The sequence below is a fragment of the Gymnodraco acuticeps genome, unplaced genomic scaffold, assembly GCF_902827175.1.
Source record: "Gymnodraco acuticeps unplaced genomic scaffold, fGymAcu1.1, whole genome shotgun sequence".
NCBI lineage: Eukaryota > Metazoa > Chordata > Actinopteri > Perciformes > Bathydraconidae > Gymnodraco > Gymnodraco acuticeps.
Genome location: NW_022990792.1, coordinates 81,006 through 89,223, shown reverse-complemented (window position 1 = coordinate 89,223; position 8,218 = coordinate 81,006). Strand labels below are relative to the sequence as shown.

The 8,218-nt window shown below is 40.7% G+C and overlaps 1 pseudogene; it reads left to right on the top strand.

Annotated features, from left to right (window-relative positions):
• The first annotated feature begins 4,038 nt into the window (after positions 1-4,038).
• LOC117557089 overlaps positions 4,039-8,218 on the top strand; it is a 29,680-nt pseudogene continuing 25,500 nt past the window's right edge.

Sequence of the window (8,218 nt, the reverse complement as noted above, 5' to 3'; positions counted from 1 at the left end):
GCAGAGGCTAGCCAGTATAGGCATATCCAGCCATGCAGTGGGTGGTTTGAAAACTACCTCTCTGAAAGGTCCCAATGTGTTCACTTTGATGGACTGTCTTCTGAGTGGTTAAACATTGCTAATGGTGTTCCTCAAGGTTCTGTTTTAGGTCCACTTTTATTCTCCATATCAACAGTTTAGGTGAAAATGTGGATGAAGCTACTTTACATTTGTATGCGGATGATACCGTGATGTTCTGTGCAGGTCCCTCCATTCAGGAGGCTGGTGTTAAATTACAGGCTGTTTTTAACATTATTCAGACTCAGCTCTCTGAACTAAAGCTTCTTTTAAATGTTGATAAAACCAAGGTAATGCTCTTTTCTAAAGCTAAAAAGACACCAGAGCCTGTTTTAGATATTGTAACTACGCAAGGAATAAAACTTGAAGTGGTTACCTGTTATAAATACCTTGGTATCTGGCTTGATGATTGTCTCATTTTTAAACTTCATGTCAATAACCTGCTTAAAAAGCTGAGGGTTAGACTAGGTTTCTTCTACAGGAACAAGTCCTGTTTCTTGCTTGAGGCCAGGAAAAGGCTCTGTGACCTTTTGACCTGTGCTGGACTATGGTGATCTGATGTATATGAATGCACATGCCAATTGCCTGGTCAAGTTAGATGCTGCGTATCACAGCGCACTGAGATTTGTGACAAACTGTAAAGCATTAACCCATCACTGTACCCTGTATGCAAGGGCTGGTTTGCTTTCACTAACTGTACGGAGGCTCAGTCACTGGTACATTTTTATATACAAAGCCATGTTAGGGAAACTTCCATCTTATATCTGCTCCCTGATCTCACAGAGAAGTGTAAGTGGCTACTGCCTGAGATCGCATGCTGTGGTTTTATGAAATGTGCCAACTGCTAGGACTGTCTTAGGGAAGACAGCTTTTAGATGCGCAGCTCCTCTGTCTTGGAATAGTCTGCAAATTAAATGGAAACTGAACAATCTGGTGCCACTAAATGTTTTTAAAGCTCGGTTGGATGCTACTCAATCGGTAGCTATTGGTACCTGTTTATGTGGATAATTATGTAAATGATGCTGTACCTTTTGTTGTTCTATTTATGTTTTTATGTTTCATGTGGAACTACTTGAGCAGGTCTCCCTTGAAAAAGAGATCAATGATCTCAATGGGATTTATCTGTATAAATAAAGGTTTGAAATGAAATGAAATCCATAGGTTGATAATGTTTCTGTGGATTTAAAACATTTTATTTATAATCCATAATTCCATTTTAATGTAAAAATAGGAGAGTAAAAGTTAGTTGCTAATGGTAGCTACCAGAGTTATCACAGCTTCCGGTTTTGGCTCTGCGTCAGTCTCACACACACACATTACCAAATAAGGAGTATGTGGGAGTTCCTCTCGATTCCATTGGCTCTGACGGTTAGAGAGAGATGTCAATCAGCAAAATTGAGCAAGGGGGGCCAGAGATATGGAAAATCCACCCAAATGGCCCCAGAAGTGTTTTTTGTGTGCTAAATCTCTCTAAAAAGGTCACATTTCACTTGTTTTGCATCAATCTTGATACAGGGTACTTATTATATGTTGTAGTTTGGATTCCTAAAGCTTTTAGTCTACCATCCCATCATTCAAGGGTGGTTTTTTGGACGGACACAATAATTTACATTTTTTGACTGTGTTCAATCTGAATTTACTTTAAAAATAAAAACATATATATTGATTCTGACAATTCTACATCCAACTCACAGATGTAACCTTGCTTTTAGAAAAAAGATTATTAATGTAACCCTTTTAGAAGGGAAGATATGGTCATTTGTTCTGGGAATGTCATTTTCAAGCCTGAAACCTGAAAAACAGGCTTGGGGCTTAACAGGTTGAGCAGGTCACAGACATAAGACCAGCTGTTAAATAAAGCTCTTCTGACCTTAGCTGGTATATGGGTATATATTAATGCTGCCCATCATGGGCACAAGCAATTTTCACCCATTTATTAATTATATGTTTTAAATGTGAGTGTTTCCTATCCCCTAAACCTCCAGGGATGTACACAGTTTAATACTGGCAACTTCTTATTATGGGAAATACGAAAACGTCTTTTAAAACAAAAATTCCCAGTAGAGACGTGCCATAGATAGAGAACATGTTGCGAAACAGAATAGCCAGCATGTGTAGTTCTGGGGACGGGGTGGGGGAGGGGGGGACGCGGTGGACCCGTTCAAATCCAGTTTTGGACAGTCTGCCGTAGTGCCATCCCATTTCAAATTGCTCTTCGACGCTCGGCGTAAGCCTCGGCGCACACTCAAACATCCAATCACAGAGCTTGAGGACTATCACAGGGTTTGTCAAGCGAAGCAGAGAGAATACTTACTTCCGGGTGTAATTCTCTAAAGCAACTACTATGAGCTGCTCCGACCCTCGGTCCTGACGGACTCCAACTTGTGTTTATCAATCAAACAAATAAATAAACACAAGGATAATTGTGTGTTATTGTTGAGTAAATAACTGTGTGGTTTAGAAAAGAATACAAAACTAGAAGGAAAAAACGATGAAACAATACAGATTTCAGTATTCTGAGCCCCTACTCTCCCCCTAACTGACGGCAACAAAAGTCCTATTAAAATAAAGAAGTAAACACAATAAGTATGGCTTGATATTGAGTAAGAAAAAGGTTGATAAACGCTGTGAGAATGGATCTGCGGAGAGCATTTCGCCGCGATCCCAACTCGTCTATTACTAACGTTCAGGGAGCTCTATGCAAGTCTATGGGACGCCCTGCCCGTTGAAAACTGACTCTCAAGGGGTACCCTGTCCGTAATAGAGTGACGGGGAGGGGCCTTGACCGACCGTCAACATGTGACGGGTTGGGAGTGAGAACGTGTTGTAAATAATGTGATGACAGAACTGTGAACAGAATAGCTGAAACTTTAACTAAATACATAACTCTGTTTCCTCTAATCATTAACCCATGTTTGTATAATGTAGTTAACTCCGTGTGTTGCTGCTAGCTTACATAACACCTGACGTGGAAACGTTACTCGTGGATGGGGCTACAGAGCTGCTAGAAAGACAGTGGAACCCGGTGCATTCCTCCGTCTGAATGTGGAGCACTTTTGATAAATGTTTAGACAAATTGCTCGTGTTACCGCCCTTACATGCTAAACTCTCTTATTGCACTTTTGGTAACGAGCATTGTCCACATCGAGACATTTAACCACACCTCTGAGGCTTAGTTCTCTCTGCCATCCCCGCTGTGTGTGTGTTGCATGCATGTAGCAGCCGCGTGCACGTGTGTGTGTGTGTGTGTGTGTGTGTGTGTGTGTGTGTGTGTGTGTGTGTGTGTGTGTGTGTGTGATGTAGCCGTGTGTGTGTAAACTGCCCCGCCCCCTCGCACACAGAGAGTAGAGAGATCTCTCATCTGGATTGGAAATATCGTAAATACATGGACGCATTTTTTTGTCTTTTTGCATATTATAAACGATATAATGTTTATGTAGCAATAATACACATGACATATGTTTTTTAAATGTCTCCAGTACCGATAAAAAGACCAATAACGTTGGAGCTTAACGGCGTGTAAAACATACGTGATGGCGTCACCAACGAATCGACGACTGAATTAGTTGGCAACTAATTTGGTCATCGATTTGAATCTATTAAGTCGATTAGTTGTTGCACCCCTAGTCCAGATGACTCTCCAGGACAGAGTTGGCCTTCTAAACCAGTCCGTTCAGTCTCTTCCTGTAACACAACGTATCACTGCTATTATGAGACGGAATCGCCTTTTTGCCTTGGGTCTTTCTATTTGGGCTGTTTCATACTGTTTGACGTTGTTTTCTTTAAATGACTATATGTGTGTTTTAGTTTATCATTTTTAATAAGACATATTTTAGTTCTTAGACTGATTTTCTGCTGTAACTCCGGCAGATGTAACTGTGAAATCTGATGGATTTTGATAAAAACGTTTTAAATATCACTTTCTCTCAATAAGTGTGATTTTAAAGTCTATGTAGTTTAAAAACATGTTTTCTTCTATGCAGAAAACTCATCAGGTGATCCATCCTCATGCTCCTGTAAACCAGTCACCATGGCAACGTGAGTAATACTAAAATGTTTAAAATTGTATTCTGAAAAAACAATAAAATGCTCCTTTATAAAATGTTCTTTGACATGTTGATTCAATTGACAACTAACAAAAAATGCCTTAAAGGGGACCTATCATGCAAAATGCACTTTTTGATGTCTGTTATACATCAACATGTGTCCCCAGTGTGTCGGGAGACTCACAAAGTGTCAGAAAATAAAACCCTCTCTCTTTTCCTCCGTACCAAAATCTCTAAAAACGGGGAACAACGGAGCTGATCCAGATTTGCGTCCGATATGACGTAATATCTGAAATGTGGACACGCGACCCAATCAGAAACGTTGCTATCAGAAACAATGCCCGACTGTTTTGGACGTAATATGGAGCTCCATACTGTTTCAGAAATAATCCTTGATGTGGTTTGGAACATTATATGGCATTTAACGCAGCAGCATTTAGCTGAGTATCTCAGTAGAATTCTGAGCAGGCACAAGCTCCCCATCCTCTTTTTTTTTGTTCAAGCTAAGGACCCAGAATCAGCGTTTCTCTAACAGCTGAAATAGAGGGGTATGAGGGATTTCTAAAATGCAACACTTTTTATATATCTGAGACCCATAATATATGCCTAAGAATAGCATAATAAGAGACCTTTAATACACAGCCTGTTGTTGCGTCGGGGACCGGTATTAATCTCTGACTATAATCAAGACCTACTGATTGACCTATCAGAAGCTATTGAGTCTCTGCCAGTTTACCACCAGGCTCAGATCCACCTCTGAAAGGTCTTACCTCGACTAACTTCTGGAGAACCAGGTTTAATTAACTGCTGTTTTAAAGCAGACAACATAATAAATCAGTTTAACCCTTAGATGAGTGATTGGACCCTACACTCTCACATAAGTGGTTCAAATATTACCCATATAAGAAGCACATTTGTGTCACTTTGGTTAAGAATAGTTACTCGTATAATATCATATTTTGGTCAACATAAGAATGATTTCATGATTGACATTTTTTAATTTTTCAGTTTATCTTTTTGAAAAATGTGTTGTGAAAACGGTTTTTACCTTTCTCATAACAATGTGACAATTATTTCCCTCCGTTATAAACTTTTAAGGTGTATTTCTTAAAGGTGGGGTAGGTCATTTTGGAGAAACCAGCTCGAGTGCGCTAGAATTTGAAAATACACAGCCGGAAGAAATCTCCCACTTCCTCTCAGAGCCCCTCCTCCAACACACACAAACGCGCACATGACCAATGAGGGCACGAGATGAGTTAGTGCCCAGATGGAAGGCTGACAGGCAGGTAGGCCATCCAGTTACTTTAGCCGGCTCAGATGATTGGTCGAGCTTTCTCAAACTTACTTACCCCACCTTTAATTCACTGGTTAAAAAGTAAAAAGCTTTAGCATGTTATTTCATTTTGACCCACCATTAAAACTGTAAAGTTATAGTCATTACGTCACCGGTTAAAAAACACCGGTAGCTGCTTTTAGCTACACAAATGCAGAAAAAGCTTAATATTTAAAAGAAAAGGTTGAGAGAGAGAGAGAGAGAGAGAGAGAGAGAGAGAGAGAGAGAGAGAGAGAGAGAGAGAGAGAGTTTGTCTGTGTGTGTTTGAGAGAGAGAGTGTGTGTTCAAGTGTGTTTGTCTGTGTTTGAGAGAGTGTGTGAGTGTGTGTGTGTGTGTGTGTGAGTGTGTGTGTCTGTGTTTGAGAGAGAGAGTGTGTGTGTGTGTGTGTGTGTGTGTGTGTGTGTGTGTGTGTGTGTGTGTGTGTGTGTTTGAGAGAAAGAGAGAGTGTGTGTGTGTGTGTGTTTGAGAGTGTGTGTTCGAGAGAGAGTATGTGTGTGTGTGTGTGTTTGAGAGAGAGAGAGAGAGAGAGAGAGTGTGTGTGTGTGTGTGTGTGTGTGTGTGTGTTTGAGAGTGTGTGTTCGAGAGAGAGTATGTGTGTGTCTGTGTGTCTGTGTGTGTGTGTGAGAGAGAGAGAGAGTGTGTGTGTGTCTGTGTGTGTGCGTGTTAATTGTTACAGCTCAAATGTATTGCAATAACTTCCATGTTAAAAAAAGACTTAAAAAAGCTGAATATTTTAAAAAGTATAACATATTTTGAAAAAGTTGAAAGTTTCCCATCATGTGCTGAAAAGGCTGAATAGTTGATATTTGAATGGTTCCTGCAGCTGAAATTAGGCTGAAGGAGTTAAATAAAGATATGAAATGTAAGCAGTAGTGATTGAATGTTTGCAAACACCTGTGTGTGTAAACCCAGAGATCAAAGGTTTCCATGGTGTCTGCTCTGATGATGTGACTCACGTGTGTGTGGCTCCAATCTGCCCGGCAACACCATGACAACCAACTGCAGCACTGAGTCCCATAAGAATGCATTGGGGAGTATATCTGACCATTTTGCCACCTGTTCAAAATCTATGGGTCTTATAAAAAAATGAGCAGACCGTGAGCATCAGGGAACCCCAGTGAACTGAAATATGTTGTTTTTATGCGTTTTGTGTGTAACATGTGGAGATGGGAGCAGTTTGTCTAAAGTGTACTTCTCTCTGCTCTGAAGAAAGATCTGGAACAATTTAACAAGGGAATGAATTGGGAGCTAGCTGGACTTGTTCTCTCTTCATGCCCTCAAGAGGCATTTTGTTTAATATTTTTTCTTTATTTTTTTTAATTTTCCAACCTAGGAGAGGTTTTCCTACGTTTTTCATGAAAAAATATGCCTGAGGAGTGTAGGGTTTGGGAATTATGGCAAGTTTAAAACACTTTTGGGGGAGAATTTCAGGCACTGCTGCACTCTGTTTTGAGATCAAAGCACTCTAGAGTTAACGAGCTGCTCCATCCACTCTAATGTTAAAATCTAAAAATGGCCTCTCTACCAAGCTCCAAACTAAATTCAATATCTCAAAAGGTTGAAATAATAAAGGGATTAAAGATTTGAACTACTATAGTGGAATGCTGTAAACAGCATTTGCACAAATTAAGAAAAATAATTAAACAAAATGCCTCTTGAAGTGACAAAAACGTTCAACATTCCTCCATCAAAGCCCATTGTAATTTCAGGCAGATATTTCCTCACGGTAGCAGCCGCACACCTTTAGTTAAACTGCCAAAAAGGCCACATTATTAACCCGAAAGTACACAAAAATTACACTTCAGATACTCAACTTCCTTGACATGCTTCACGTTTTGAAATTTCAACGATATCTGTTACGGTTCTTCAACACAACGTTCACATGTAAGAGGTTTATCACTCATTCAGAACAATGGAAACCTTTGATGTCTGCACACCTTGTTAGCTCAAATGTAAACACCTGTGTCACGGAAAACGATGATGTCATAACACACAGGTGTTCGTGTTTGAGCTAATGCTACATTCAGACCGGACGCGATGCGATGTTTGGGGTCGGCGCGATTACATGTAAAGTCAATGCAGAGACGCGGACAGATGCGATCAGACGCGAATTCGCTCCGACGGCGCGCATGAAGCGGTGGACGCGGCGCGAATCACGCGATTGAACTGTGCCACGTCAAACGCGAGAGTTACATTTTTTCAACTCGAGCGTCAAATTCACGTGACGCGTTCTCGCGGAAGTGAATCAGAGGTGAGGATCTCAGCCTGCTGTTACTGATGTTCAACCAGAAAACATCAGCCGTTAGCTGTTAGCTCTTAGCACTCAGAGCTCACAGCTCCTCAAATCTGTTCAGAAACTAGACAGAAGTTAAACAAGTACAAACCACAGACTGCCTGTGTCATGGTGAATACAGTCGCTGGTTTATTTATGTCTGTAGGCCATAGTTGTGAGTGTGGACGGAGTATACACTGCGTTAGCTTAGCCGGTCTCCATTTAGAAACCATGCATTCTAAAAGGTTTTTCGCCTGCCGTCTGTCTGCAGACTTGTCAAAGCATTAATTCATGGTTTTTACTAACCGGTATCAGTATGTTGTTACGTCGGCAACATTTAGAAACGTGTATTACAATTAAATCACGGTAAAATATGTTCATCTTGTTGTAGTTGTAGCCCCCGAGCGCGTCTTGTTTGAATGATGCGAGTAAACACAGCTGGTAGCCGCGGTGAAACTCGAGCGACTAGAGCGAAGCGAATATTCGCATCGAGTCCGGTGTGAACGTAGC